Raw genomic sequence first — 13,366 nt, forward strand, 5'->3', positions numbered from 1 at the left:
ATGGAACTGCAAGCCAATAACTATTATATGGTAACACGGTTTTTAATTAAGCTTTGCATTCTAAGCTGCCCTAAGAGCCTGTTTTGAGGTTTGCAGAAACTCTATCATATAATGTAAAATCTAAAAAATAAGCTTTGATTGAGCGGTAGAAAATGTTGCAGGGCTTGTAGATGTTTTTTTCTGACACTAAAACCCAGAGTCCTCCCATGAAGCTGAATGATGGCAGACAGAGGCCAGAGGAAGCACTTCTTCACACAGCACATAATTAGCATAGGGAATTCATTACCACAGGAAAGTGTGATGACGACCAGTTCAGATGGCCTTAAAAAAGGGATTAGCCTTAACCTCCATTAATTTGTATATCGATAGCCACTAGTCATATGTATCACCTCGACTGGATGCTTCTGCATACAGGTTGTGGAGGAAGCTGAGTGGCATAGTGTCATTTGCAGATTTCACTTGCAGATTTCTCACTGACAGCTGCTTGGCCACTGTGTGAACAGAAAGAGGAACCAAATGGATTCTTGGTCTGATCCAGCATGGCTCTTCTTATGTTCAGAAAAAGCTACAGTTGTTTTCCAAAGAAAGCCAAAATTTTCTTAATCCCATCAAGCTTCAGTACCCAAATCATACATGACCTACTGAATTACCATATTCTATTGTACTAGGATAGATTTTTGATGAAATTAAAAAGTAAACTGTACTGTTTACAGAAGTAAATTTGTCACAGTACATCTTTTTGTCTAGGGAAGATGCTGAAAGTAAAGCTCAGAAAAAGGATTTTAAAGAAAAGTAATATCCTGTCAAACATTTTACTGAAAATGAGTTTCTGCTGTTTGTATTGCTGTGGGTTAAAGAACAACAGCAAATATGTTTGTTGATTAAAGTGCATATAAAAGAAAATGAAAGTAATTCCTAACTGAATAGGTTTGGCTATTTAGGTTGCAACCCTATGCACAATTTCATGACAGCAACTGCCACACAACACAATGAGGCTTCCTTCCAAATCAACAAGCACAGGATTGTACTGTTAATCTACCAGCACTTGTCCCCAACATACAAATGTGACTTTGGGATGACACATTTGTAAACTGACCAATTTGAATAATGAACAAACATCTCCTAAGTTTATTCTTATCCTACTAAACTGAGGCTTTCTCAGACTATAATAATGAGAAATACATGTACTTACAATGAAAGTGGTTTGACATTATTTCCCACTTCTACTAAGACATTATCTTTTGCATCCTCAAGGAGGCTCCAAAGAATATTTAACTATGTTTAAATCTGTTGTGCATATGATGTTTTTGGTTGTAATAACAGACCCATCCATAGTGATCAATAAGGAAAGAATACATTATAATACAGATAGGCAAAAAGGCTCTGCTTCTTTCCTAATGGGAGGAAGGGACTCTATTCTCTTCAATGCACCTATTGTTTCTACTAACACCTCTTGAGGATAAGAAGGAAAAAGCACCACCCTATCAGATTACCAGTTCAGCTGTAATGGGAAACCATGGTTTCCCACAAGATCAGCCTTCCCCAATTTTGTGCATTCCAGACACATTTGGACTGCAGCACCCAGAATTCCCAGTCAATGGCCCTGCTGGATGGGAATTCTGGGAGTTGCAGTCCAAATGCCTCTGAAGGCCACCAGGTTGGGAAGGCTGCCACTAGATGAACAAGTTGCTGTGGATTCTAGGCTTGTGCATCCCACACCCCACTGCATGCCAGAGGAGAAGACTGGAAACATCTGCTTCCGGTTTTTAATTATGATATGCTTAAATGCTAGCGTCTGAATGAGACAGGATCTGAACCATGTTTAATTCTGGCTCAATACTGTAAAACTTATTGTTTAAAAAAGCTGAAGTTCTTAGTTGACATGTCACAGGAAAGTGCACATGGAAGCTTGAGGCAAATTCTCCAACTTCTTTGTTGGAGGTAGAGGTTTGGGGGATCTGGCATGTTTCATTCACGTCCAAGGCCTTGCATGTTTCATTTGTGTAGTGGGAAATTACAGGTTCCTATTTATGCCTAGGTCAAGATGAATGGGACCAGATAGAACAATAGACAGGGCAAGAAACTGGGGTGAGCTCAGCAAGAAACATGAACTGGACTGAGCAGAAGTAAATAAAGTGGGGGGGGGGTAGTAAAAATAAATGAAACCCTTCTGAAAATGAAGGTGGACAACCAGAAGAAAGGACTGGCTTGTTTGGCAAAGGACAAAGGCAGGAACAAGCTGTAAAGATGCAAATATAAAGGGTACGGGGTAGGAAAACCAGAGATGAGGGCATGGGAACAACAGATCTCACAAACATGCAGGGCAACAAGTTGCTTTAAGAGAGGAAACACTCTAAGAAATGCCTAGAAACACACACAAAAGAGATTATGTGTAGAGAAAATAAGGGAGAAAACAAATCCTGGAGCAATGGAAAGGAAATGGAGGGCAGTAGTATGTCCTATTGAGTAAGGATAACAAGGAAAAAGGCAATCTACCCTTGAATAAGGTGAAATAAAGCACGGGAGGGGGGCAGAGTCTCTGCATTGTGGAGGCAAAAGGAGGACACAGCTTGCTAGCCTAATGCCCACAGAGGGAGTGGGGGGAGGCAGCAGAGGAGAAGCATCATCTTTGCAATGGAAGAGCGAGTTTCGTGGCGGGAGGGGGGGCGGTTAGAACGGGAACCATGAGACAGCAGCTCCACTGGGGAATGGCATTAGGAACTGATAACGGGATGAGTTAAGGACGCAATGCCCTTCTAAGGGCTGAGCAGGAAGCCAGGAGGATAGGAGAGCAAGAGGCACAACAGGTCCTCGAGCTTGTGCGCCGGTGTGTACTAATAACCCCGCAAATACGAATCGCGTTGCTGGATGAGTCGCAGCCCGGGGTCCTTCTAGTCCGCATGTCGGCTGCAAGAGAGGCTGAACAGATGCCTCCAGGAAGCCCACAGGGAGCTCAAGAAGACGGGCGAGAGATCATTCTCTGATGCTGCCTGTTTCCCCACCCCGCCTCCTCCGGAGCGATAGACTGCCTCTGACCATGGAGGCTACACCTGCGTGGCGGTGGGAAGTGGGCGTGTGCGCGCCCATACAGAGCGGGGAGAGCCCGGTGGGCAAGAAGACCGCAAGCAGAGGAGCCGTGGGGGGGCCGAGGAGGGAATGGTCCGTGCAAAGGGAGGGAGATCGCATAATGGGGAGGGGGCGGGGCGGCCTCAAGGGTAGCAAGAGAGGATGACAAGGAAACAGGAGGTCGCAGCACCAGAGCGGGCTACCAAGAGGCGACGCAGGGCAGAGAAGACCCCATCTGGCCCAAAGTGTTGCGCGACTGTCTGGGGGAGGTATAAGAAGGGGAAGAGGGATAAACACTGCGGAGGGGAGCAAAGTCGTCTCCCCGCTGGCTCACCCGCACACTCACCGTCGCCTTCACCTCAGGAAAAGCGCCGCCGCCGTCCCTCCACGCCGCTCCCCCCACGAGACCAGCCGGGCACGACCGCCGGCGGAGGAGCAGCAGCGCCTCAACGAGCCGAGACCCACCCCCTTCGCCGCCGCTTCTGCCGCCCTGCCTCGCCTGGCAGCAAACTCCAGGAGCCGCGGAGAGCGCGCGAGCGCGCATGCGCAAGTGCCCGCGTGAAGATCCGGGCCCGCGCTTTTAAGCTCTTCGCGAATGTGTGCGCGCGCACTCGCCCTCCCTGGTCTCGAGCCTCCTCGGTGTGAGAGTCCCGGATGGAGGAGTGGGGGAAGGGGAGGAGGGTTGTGTGCGTGCACGCACGCGCGCGCCCTCTCCCGGCTCAAGGGTACTATGAAGGATCTACCCCTTTGCGTCCCAGAGCGGGTAGCCTAGGTCACGTGGTGAAGAAAGGCGGGCTTTTGTCTTCCCTCCCCCACTTACACTTCCGCCACTTGATGCTTTGGGACTACAATCCCCAGCATTCCTGACTATTGGTTTTGCTGGCTAGGGCTGATGGGAGTCGAAGTTCAAAATATTGGGTGGGTTTTCTGGGGAGACGGCCTCAGTGGTAGCGAGGGCGGGAGAGTGAAAGGGATGATGCGGCTTGACCGATGAGAAGATTAAAAGGGCGCCTTGACGCTTCTTTTATGAGTAGGGCGGGAGAGTCATACAGGATAATAAAAGCAAGACGTTCCTCTCCTAATAAAAGGGTTTCTCTCATGCTAGAAAATGCGCCTTAAAACTTCGACGTTAATGCTTTCATGTAGAAACATACATTTACTGGCCCATTCATTTTGACTGCACCAGAACCGAAACAATTCAAATCTTATGGCACTTAAATGCTAACCAATTTAGGGCACAACGTTGTGGAAGTGAAAAAAAGTCCTACAGTTCCCAGCATGTCCCAGAATGCATGGCTTCAGTATTTTTAAAATGTCTGCACGTGCATAGGATTTTACCCATAGTGTGGCTCAACCCTTCCTTACTGAGCTGACATGATTATGCTCAGTTCATGCACTGGAGGAGGAACATTCTAGTGCATGAAAACTTAAGTCACAATAAATGCAAAACGTTTAAGGCGCTATTAGATGCTTTCTTAGGTTTGTTGCAGCTGTCAGAATCTTGGTTTTCAGTTTGTTAGGAAATGAGCACTAGGGTCCGTGGAAAAGATCAAACGTTTGAACCTTTATTGACCAGTGCCCCAGTACCTGCAGTCACTAATGATAACCAGGTAGAGGCAAACTCAACTACAAAATTACAGCCCATGTACAGACATAGAAACACAGAAACAGAGCGAGTCAGAAGGGACCTCTCGGGCCATCTAGTCTGACCCCTGGCTCCGGCCAGCTCGGCTCACGACATGCCCACCATGTGCATGACACTTATGATCTGCAAGTCACGTACACAAGACAGAGTATTACACTTTCTCAGACTAGGGTTACAAAGGCATCTTAATGTCTTTAAGCATGACATAATGTTTTAGCCAGTTAGAAAACATTGTTAACAATAGTATGGAAAACATTACTGATTGCTTTATAGATAGGTCAATCTAGTAAATTCTTGACAGTTCAGGTCAGCCTGTGTGTCTGTTTAAACATGCAAATATGTCTGATGGAGGAATCATTCAGGAATACTGGTTTGATAGCTACACTGCACAGGTGCTTGCCTCTGTTGAGCTAGATTAATAAATAGGTCCATTCAGAACAAATGAATATCTTTGTCTCAGCGGTCTGAACACCAGTATTTCCCCACTGACAGTACTAGCCTCCAGCAGCTTCTCAGACCAGGTAATAATGCCATCTTCTTAAGGCAACAGCAATGCTAAACAGTAATCTGGATTGGGATTCTGCTGCTTTGTGAGAAAGAGGTACAGATTTGATTTTATAACACAAAGGCACATATAAGTAATCTCTTTCTCCCAGGATTCATCTGATTTTCCCAGCATAGCAAAAGTGGCTAGTCCTGCGGATGGTGCCCGGACAAGACAGCTAGCAACAGTTCTTCTTATGCACCAAATGCTTAGCTTTTGCACACACAACCTCATGCATGCTTTGAGAATGTGGTTTGGTTGGAATAATTCAGGCTACAGTAAAACAACTTTGGACCTGCAAAGCTGCTGGAAATGGATTGTGATTTGGAAAGAATGTGGAAAGGCGAGTTTCTGAAGAATCTAGCATCTGCATCGACCAGATCTATAACATCACCATGGAAATTATGGCTAAATCACACAGCCAATGACTCACTCTTTCCACCACTTAGTAGTTTAAAAGGCCAGAGGGCCAAATTTAACATGACCATATTTGTGGCTTTTGTCATGTTAGTGCATCTATTCATGAATGATAATTATTTGTGACCATTTCACCAGACACTCAGCTCAGGGTTTCAGCCACACCTGTGCCTCATACTGTTCTGTTTGTGAAGCAAGTCCTTTGCATATGAATTGCACACAATTGCATCAAATGAGTGGCTTATCCTTGGACATTTTCCTCTGTAGAATAAGTTCCCTATCAGTATGGGATATGAACAGACAACAGACTGGGCTCTACGTTTTAGCAGTGAACATAATTAGCTAAAGAATTTGAGGGTCCTCACAATGCATTCCTACTGACTCAGTACTTCCACATGGCTGAATATTTTTCTAAATCCCATTTACAGTTCCTTGCAGCTCATACTTTTCCAGTTCCATACAGATGATTAAATTGCATCCTAGAATACTAGACCCCAGAATCAACCCATGAAGCTGAAGCGTGGGAGATTTATGCCAGACAAGTGGGAGGGCTTATTCACATAGTTAAAAGGGTGGAATCGGCCACTGTGGGATGAACTTAAAACAGGGTTAGGAAAATTCATGGAGGATAAGGCCATCCATGGTTACTAGTCCTGATGGGCACAGGCTCCCTCCATCCAGGATCAGAGGTCATATGCATCTTGGTGCCAGCCGCTGGACCCCATGAGTGGGAGGGCGCCAGGCGGTGCCCACTTCTGCTTGTTGCACACTGTGTACACACTGATGGGCTAGTTTAGCCTTTGGCTTGATTCAGCGTTGTTCTTCTATTGTCCAAGCAAAGAAGTATGGGGCATACCACCTGTTTATACCCAATTGGCTGTAAAAAAGATAAGAAAGAGATGCAGGCCACCACAGATTGAAGTAGCACAGAGACTTCAGAAACTGTCCATTGCCTTGAAAGTTCTGTGTGGAAAGGGAATTTTGTCAAGTGTATCTTCTCTGACTGCAGTGGCTTTAAGCACGCATCTTTCTGGTTAAACCTTCTGTGAATCCCTACACTGAAGATGCACATTCACAGTGTCATGAAATATGCCATTTCCACTTATTTTTCTCTGTGCAAGTCAACAAGTCATGTATTGCTTCTTATTATGTTGGCTTTGCAACGTGTTGCTGGTTGTATATTGTTTGTTGAGTATTCAATTTGTTTGATTGCATTCTGTTATGGTTTGGGTTTTTCTTTTCTTTATGATCGTTGTTGGAGAAGATGGTGTCTCCTTTGTTCTGACAAATACAGGGTTAAAGAGAGAACTCATATGGATATAGCAGTAGGAGAATCTGCTCCTAGATAAGAGAGAACAAGAAGGAACCAGGCCAGGGATGAGTGTTTGAGCCACATCTGGAAAGGGTGGTCCTTAGATAAGGTATGAAGGGAGGGAGGACAATTCCCAGCCTCTGGAAGGGAAGGGCCGGGCCCAGTGAGAAAATTGCCAGGGGATGAGGTAAACTATAAAAGCATTGTTCTGAGCGGGTACTGTACTGTTCCAAGGTGTTTTGCTTGACATGTGTAATTATTTGTGGATTGCCTTGCTGTCCTGCTATTCTTAATAAATATTGCTGGCTTGATTTCTAACCAAGGTGCTTGGACCTGTTTCTTGCAAGACATAACATTGTACAATGGCTAAGGAATTTGATAGGCACCTTGTAGAAGAATAAATAAATTGCAAAATGTTGTGAAAACAGCATGTGGATTAGTAGTGATGTCAGATTTGCTAGCACCTTCCAGATTACATGCTTTCTTCTTCAACCAGAAGCACATTTGCCTAGATGTGGATTATTTTGAATGCCCATTAACAACTTCTTCCTTATTCCTTGTATTTTTCCATAGATACTCAGCTTGCTACTACTATATCCAGACACCCCCTTATTGAGATGACAGATGGCTTCCGCAGCTTTTTTCCCTGACTGATAATTCAGTGCCCAAATATAAATGAATGAAAAATGTTCTCTGGGTTAGTTTCTATTTACTTCCCTGGAATAAAATCCATATGGCTAGTGTTAATTATTTTGGCAAGTCTTCACTGGCAGCACGCAGAGGTGACGATCAAATCAACTGCATAAATATATTGGTTATAAGCCACCATATCATTATGGCTTTAGAGACCAAAAAAGTGACAATTACAGACATTCATTTTAAATCCTGTATTTTATTAAGCACTGTATGCATAGTTCAAGCCTCTGTATGAGACATTACCATTTTCTTATTAGTATATGTGACTGCATCTCAGTTCATTGTTTAATAAAAAGGTGGTTCATGTGTTTAAAATCACATATTAATTTCATTCCAAAAGAGTAGAACAGCACATTACTTTAGCAAATGTATGTCACTGAACCTGCATTTGCTGAACTAATGCAAGTGCAGGGGGTAGCTAGCATTTGTCAAAGTGGCGGGAGGCAATTGTCTCGCACGTTCTGCCCATTCTCCCAAGCAAATACCTCCAGCTGAGGTATTTTTCCTCCAGTGTGGGAGGGTGTTTGCAGGGGGAGGTCAGCAGATTAGAAAAGTATTAAGCAATACACAAGTACAATTCCTACGTTAGACATTAGTCTTACAAGATAATTATAGGATTGGAAGCCCCAAAGCTTGCCGTCCTTATTAAGAGAATATTAAGAAGAGCACTTGCAGACAAGTTCAGAATTAATTTTTCTCCTGTGTCTCCCCAACCTCCCCCCCTCGACTTTTTGGAAAAAAGGAGAACTGACTGGTTTCTTTGGCTCCCCCATTCTGTTTTTTTAGCTTCATAGGTTTAGGTTTTGTAGATTTCTGGTTGTGCAATTTGCATTTAAAGTCTGACAAGCAGTGTTGGCGTGTATCTATACCAGTATGATGTAGTGGTTAAGAGTGCAGGTCTGAGACCCAGGAGATCTGGGACTGGGTGACTTTAGGCCAGTCACAGACTCTCAGCCTAACCTACCTCACAAGGTTGTTGTTGTGGGGATAACATTGAGTGCAGGAGGAGGAGAATGATATAAACGGTTTGGAGTTTGGTGTAAGCAAATGCAGCATATAAATCCTAGATATATTGGATAGATAAGACAGATAGATAGGGACAACAGAATACATGTGACCAAAACTCCCCTCTATAGTTATGTTTCCTGTTGGTGGAATCTAGACTTCCTTCTTCTACACACTCTAGAGATCAGAGGCTTAACTCATTTGCTCTGGGGCCTGTACAACCCTTAGCAGCACTAATTTCAAGTGCCCATAAGATTTCAGTGTACAGAAATATCATGATGCTTACCCTTCCCTCATGCTGATGGTCAGATCCCCCATGTTGGTCCTCCCTTCTGTACACAAGAAATACCCGCAAATACTAAAGTTCTTGAGAGAGCATGTACCACAGGGTAGAAAACATCTCTCTGGGCCTTTTCAGGCATAATGCTGAAACATCATTTAGCATTCCATGCAGAGACCACAAGTTTTGGGCTCTTGCATTGGACCTGTTTTACCCTCTGCTGCAGCCACAAGAGATAACTCCTGTTTTTAAAGCAGCTACAGTTTCCCATTCCATCTGAACTCAGGGAGAATGTGTTTAAACAATGACCAAACAAGCCAGGAACAAACTGTAATTTATGATCCTATCTATGTTTAAAAATTGATCATAGTTCCCACAAGTTAAAAGCAGAAACGGATGCTTCTTGTCTCCATGCACAACATCAGAAGGGGAGGATGCAAGCCTGTGGTTCATGCAGGTGAGACTAAAGTATTATTTAGCATAATTTTCAGACCAGCTCCTAGCATACTACTAGGTCTTTCCTGCATGACTTTTGATTCTCCGTCTGTGTGTGTTCTAAAGAAGGGCTGCATCAGCAGCCCACTGCTGCCACTTCACCCTAGCCAGAGTCACCAGCTCCTGAGGAATGTGGACACCCATATGGATACAAGAAAATAAGCTTACAGAAGTCTCTAGCATGACCTACAATTTACCTTCTCTTTTTTCCTCCCTATGGTAATGGGTTTGCAGCCTAGGGTAGGGGCCCCGAGTCCCAATTCTGGGTGCACTTGTCCCCTCTGCTTGGGTTCAGCCCTACCTGGAATCACCTATATAAATTAGGGGCTGCTGAGAGATAAGAGCTTTCACCCACTCATTACTCAGCAGGGAAGATTACCCCAACCTGATCGGCATGGTATGAGAATTTAGATAGGGTAAGTGGGAGGCAAATTCTCTCTTTCAGGCTGAGGGGCAAACTCAAATTCAGAGATGCTTCTAGGGACTGCATTCCTGTGGCAGGTGGGAGTGAAGCCAAGGATGTGGAGACAAAAATACCAGTATATTTTAGTTGCAAGTGTAACTGAGTCTTGGGGAAGACATTTCAACCTTTAAGAATGTGCAAGTGCACAGGTAGGGTCATAGAAAGGGGCATGGTTGTCCCAGGAAAGGGTTTCCACCCTTGGCATAAATGACACATGCACATTTGTGTGAACTGAGGTGAGGCATACCCAGTGCTGTGCATGATTCCCAGGAGGTTCCCTGGGTAGCAATCTGCCTCTTGGGCCACAAATGTCCCCTGCTCCTTCTGCGAGCACCTTATTCAAGGTTCCAACAAATGCCACAGTTCTGCATGCCATACAGGTCACATTCGTATTATTGCTCTACTGAGGTCTCATGAAGCTCCAACTAAACTGTCAGACTGGCTCTAATTCATTCGCATCCAATTTAATTGCTCACCCGCTAGGTGCAACATTTTCACTGAACAAAATATGCCACCATCCGTTGTTGAGTGTATCAATAAGCTCAATTTATTTACACATACTATTGTGAAGACATTCAAACATTACATTCAGTCAACATCCAATCTGGCAGTATAGAATTAAATGATGCAGAACTATACAATCAGCCATAATCCTGAAAACAGAAATTGGTGAAAGAGTAGTCAGCCATCCCCGCAGAAAGGGCTTAAAGATCCCTAAGCGACTCAATGCTCAGAAAAAGGTGATTTCTCAGAGCCCCGGCAACCCAGTTCTCTTCCTCTGCAAAGCAATTCTTATGAACTCATATGCTCTTACAGAGTAGACCCTGTTGGGAGTCTGGATGGTCAGGGAAGAGTCACCAAGCTCTACAGAGGATGCCAGAGCAGGGCTGGAGAAGGAATCCGGCAACATGCAGCCAGGGTTCACCCTGCCCTGTCATCCAAAGCTGCAAAGAAAGAGCATGCACTAACCAAGATAAGGAAACAACGGGCAGCCCTGAGAAGGTGACCAGACTGAGATGCTGATGAAAACAGAGATAGCATGTAGGTACCACATTGCTCCTGTATTTGATTATGCTGGAATGTCACCATTCCAAAGCACTGGAAGAGGCCACCGAAAAGACAGCACCATCTCTCCCAGGAATCTGAGAGCACTTCAGCCCACAGCACAGCTCACTCCTGTGCTGATGTCCAAGGACACTGCACAAAAGGTATTTGCTGCTTATGCAGTAATTCTTTCAGAATGACATTAGGTGTCTTGCTACGCTGACATAGCACCACACAGCCTGAAAAGCCTCCATGACAAGGAACATTTCTTTCCACGAACAGCGTTTACTGATTCAAAGGGGGAAAGAAAAGTCAACAAAACATTTAGGAGGCATGTCTAATGGAACAGCTGTAGGAAATCCCCTTAACCATCTGTTATGAATATTCCCTACAACAAAGTTATTCTCGGATTTTAACAACCATCCTGGGAAATTTTTAAAAATTCTCACAAGCCACACCTTCCCAAAGACACTCCCAAAAGCCAGTGTTGACACTGTCCCTGCAAACTGCTTTGCTTTGCTTTGGAAGGTCAAGCCAGACACCTGAACAGCCAACAAACGGAAGAGAATACAAATGGAACAGAATGGAAATGGAAGAGAATAGGCCAGAACAGAGGAGACCCACAGTTACTTTTCCCAACGTTGACAGGCTGAAAAGATCACACACACACCTGCTTTTGCATCTTTAATAAAACAGGACCTCCCCCCACTCCCACTTTGGCCTCTTTAAAGACCCAGAGAGAGAGAGAGAGATGACCCTTTCAGAGGAGACTTTAATCCTGCAATTGCCCTCAAAAGCACAGCTGTGCACAGGATCCAGACACTCTGTCGCTTGTAACCATCCTGTTTTCATCCTGTGTGTTCCACCTCTTTTCTTACCAGAACAAAATTAGCTAAGAAGGAACATTTGCACAACACATTTTGATTTTGAGGAACTACCGGTCTTCTTTGCCTGGAATCACTCTTACGGCACAATCCTATAAGGAACAAAATTCTGTAACTCACAGCATGTTCCAGCCGGCTTCAGTCTAAACAGGTACAAGAGACTGTCCTTAACCACTGACCTCCCCTGACATGCCTGCCTTTGACCCAAAGGTATAAAACTAGGCCACCACGAGGCTAAATAATGCAGATGTTCCTGTAGTAATGACTCCATGCTATCTGTCCAGAGTTCATACAAAAAAGAGGGTACAAACTATAGTCAGCTGAATTTTTCCTATTTTATATTTAATTTGGACCTGGCCTTTCAACCAAAAAATGGCACTCAATAAATACCACTTAAGAACCATCGAAAGCAAAGAAAGCAAGAAGCGGCATCACTCAACACAAGAGGGTCGTATTTGGTCCCTTGGGGACTGAAGCCCAACGACAAACAACTGAGGTGCAGTATTCTGTGGCTGGATGAGAACCCCACTCCCATCTTGAGTTTATGCAGCCCTGAGGGCTGTGCATTACTTATCGAAAGGCAAAAACAAGATGTAAAGTTCCATGCTTCCCACACATGCCCACATCTATGACTTAGCTCTTTAATGAACAAAACGCTTTACATTATTTCTCAAATGAATAAAATGGACTTGGTGGGGGTTTCCCCAAGACAATTGCACCAGGTCAACATTTACAAGTTACTTAAGAAAATACAAGTCCCGGAAGTATTAGCCTAATAATAATGTAACCCTGCCAAAAGTACACAGTGCGCTGTGGCAAAAGAGGGTTTTGAATGCAAAGTACGTCACGGATAAAGATCTGATTTTTGTTTCTTTGAGTTAAAGTAATTGGAAGTTTAAGTCAACTGTATAGAGGTTAACAGCCCTAACTGTTGGCAACCCTATTTTTATGGGACAATATTTCCTTTCAAATTGATTAAAAGCAAATGTATTAACAGCCTGATAGGCAACAAATGTAAAACAACAAAGCAGAAAACAACCAGCATCCTTCGAGTTGCCGAGGAACATCCAGGCGCTTCTGGTTCCCGACTCACATCTAACACACTCGTTTCCCCGCAGTGCATTCCCTTAGACAAGACAACACCATTCTCAAAAGCGGCCTTCTGGCATTAGCAAAGGAAACACACGGCCGTGAAGTCAAAGCGCTCCCTTAGATACCAACCCACTCTGCCAATCATTCGTGGTGGGTGGGCTGGTGTGAGAATGATGCAGTGTGTCTGACAAACAATCACACCCCCTCTGGGTGGCCATCACTCCTTTCCCTGCAGACCACCAGGCAACACCTCAGGGGACCTAGCAGCTCAAGTTGCCTTCCTCTGCCACCATCCAAAGCCATGCTAGCTTGCTGCTGCTTTCTCTTGTACACTTTTTTGTACATTTCTTTACCCAAAGATGGCTCTCTGTATTGTCCATTTGGACAGCCACTGATCCATGATGCACCGAAAGAGCTGTCGAT

The 13,366-nt window shown here is 44.6% G+C and overlaps 1 protein-coding gene across 6 annotated transcripts in view; it reads right to left on the bottom strand.

The window, feature by feature from the left end:
* The window catches only part of RCAN3 (RCAN family member 3), a 30,571-nt gene extending 26,971 nt beyond the window's left edge, over positions 1-3,600 (bottom strand). For 3 of the 6 annotated variants that reach the window (XM_044418841.1, XM_044418839.1, XM_044418837.1), the window contains exon 1: positions 3,413-3,600. The gene's annotated coding sequence lies outside the window, so the exon portion shown is untranslated. Of the gene's footprint in view, positions 1-389; positions 1,544-3,400 lie in introns of those variants that run through there. The other 3 variants (XM_044418840.1, XM_044418838.1, XM_044418842.1) reach the window with 2 other exon arrangements.
* Positions 3,601-13,366: the final 9,766 nt, after the last annotated feature.

Source organism: Varanus komodoensis, unplaced genomic scaffold (genome assembly GCF_004798865.1).
Source record: "Varanus komodoensis strain SLA01 unplaced genomic scaffold, ASM479886v1 scaffold93, whole genome shotgun sequence".
NCBI classification, from domain to species: domain Eukaryota; kingdom Metazoa; phylum Chordata; class Lepidosauria; order Squamata; family Varanidae; genus Varanus; species Varanus komodoensis.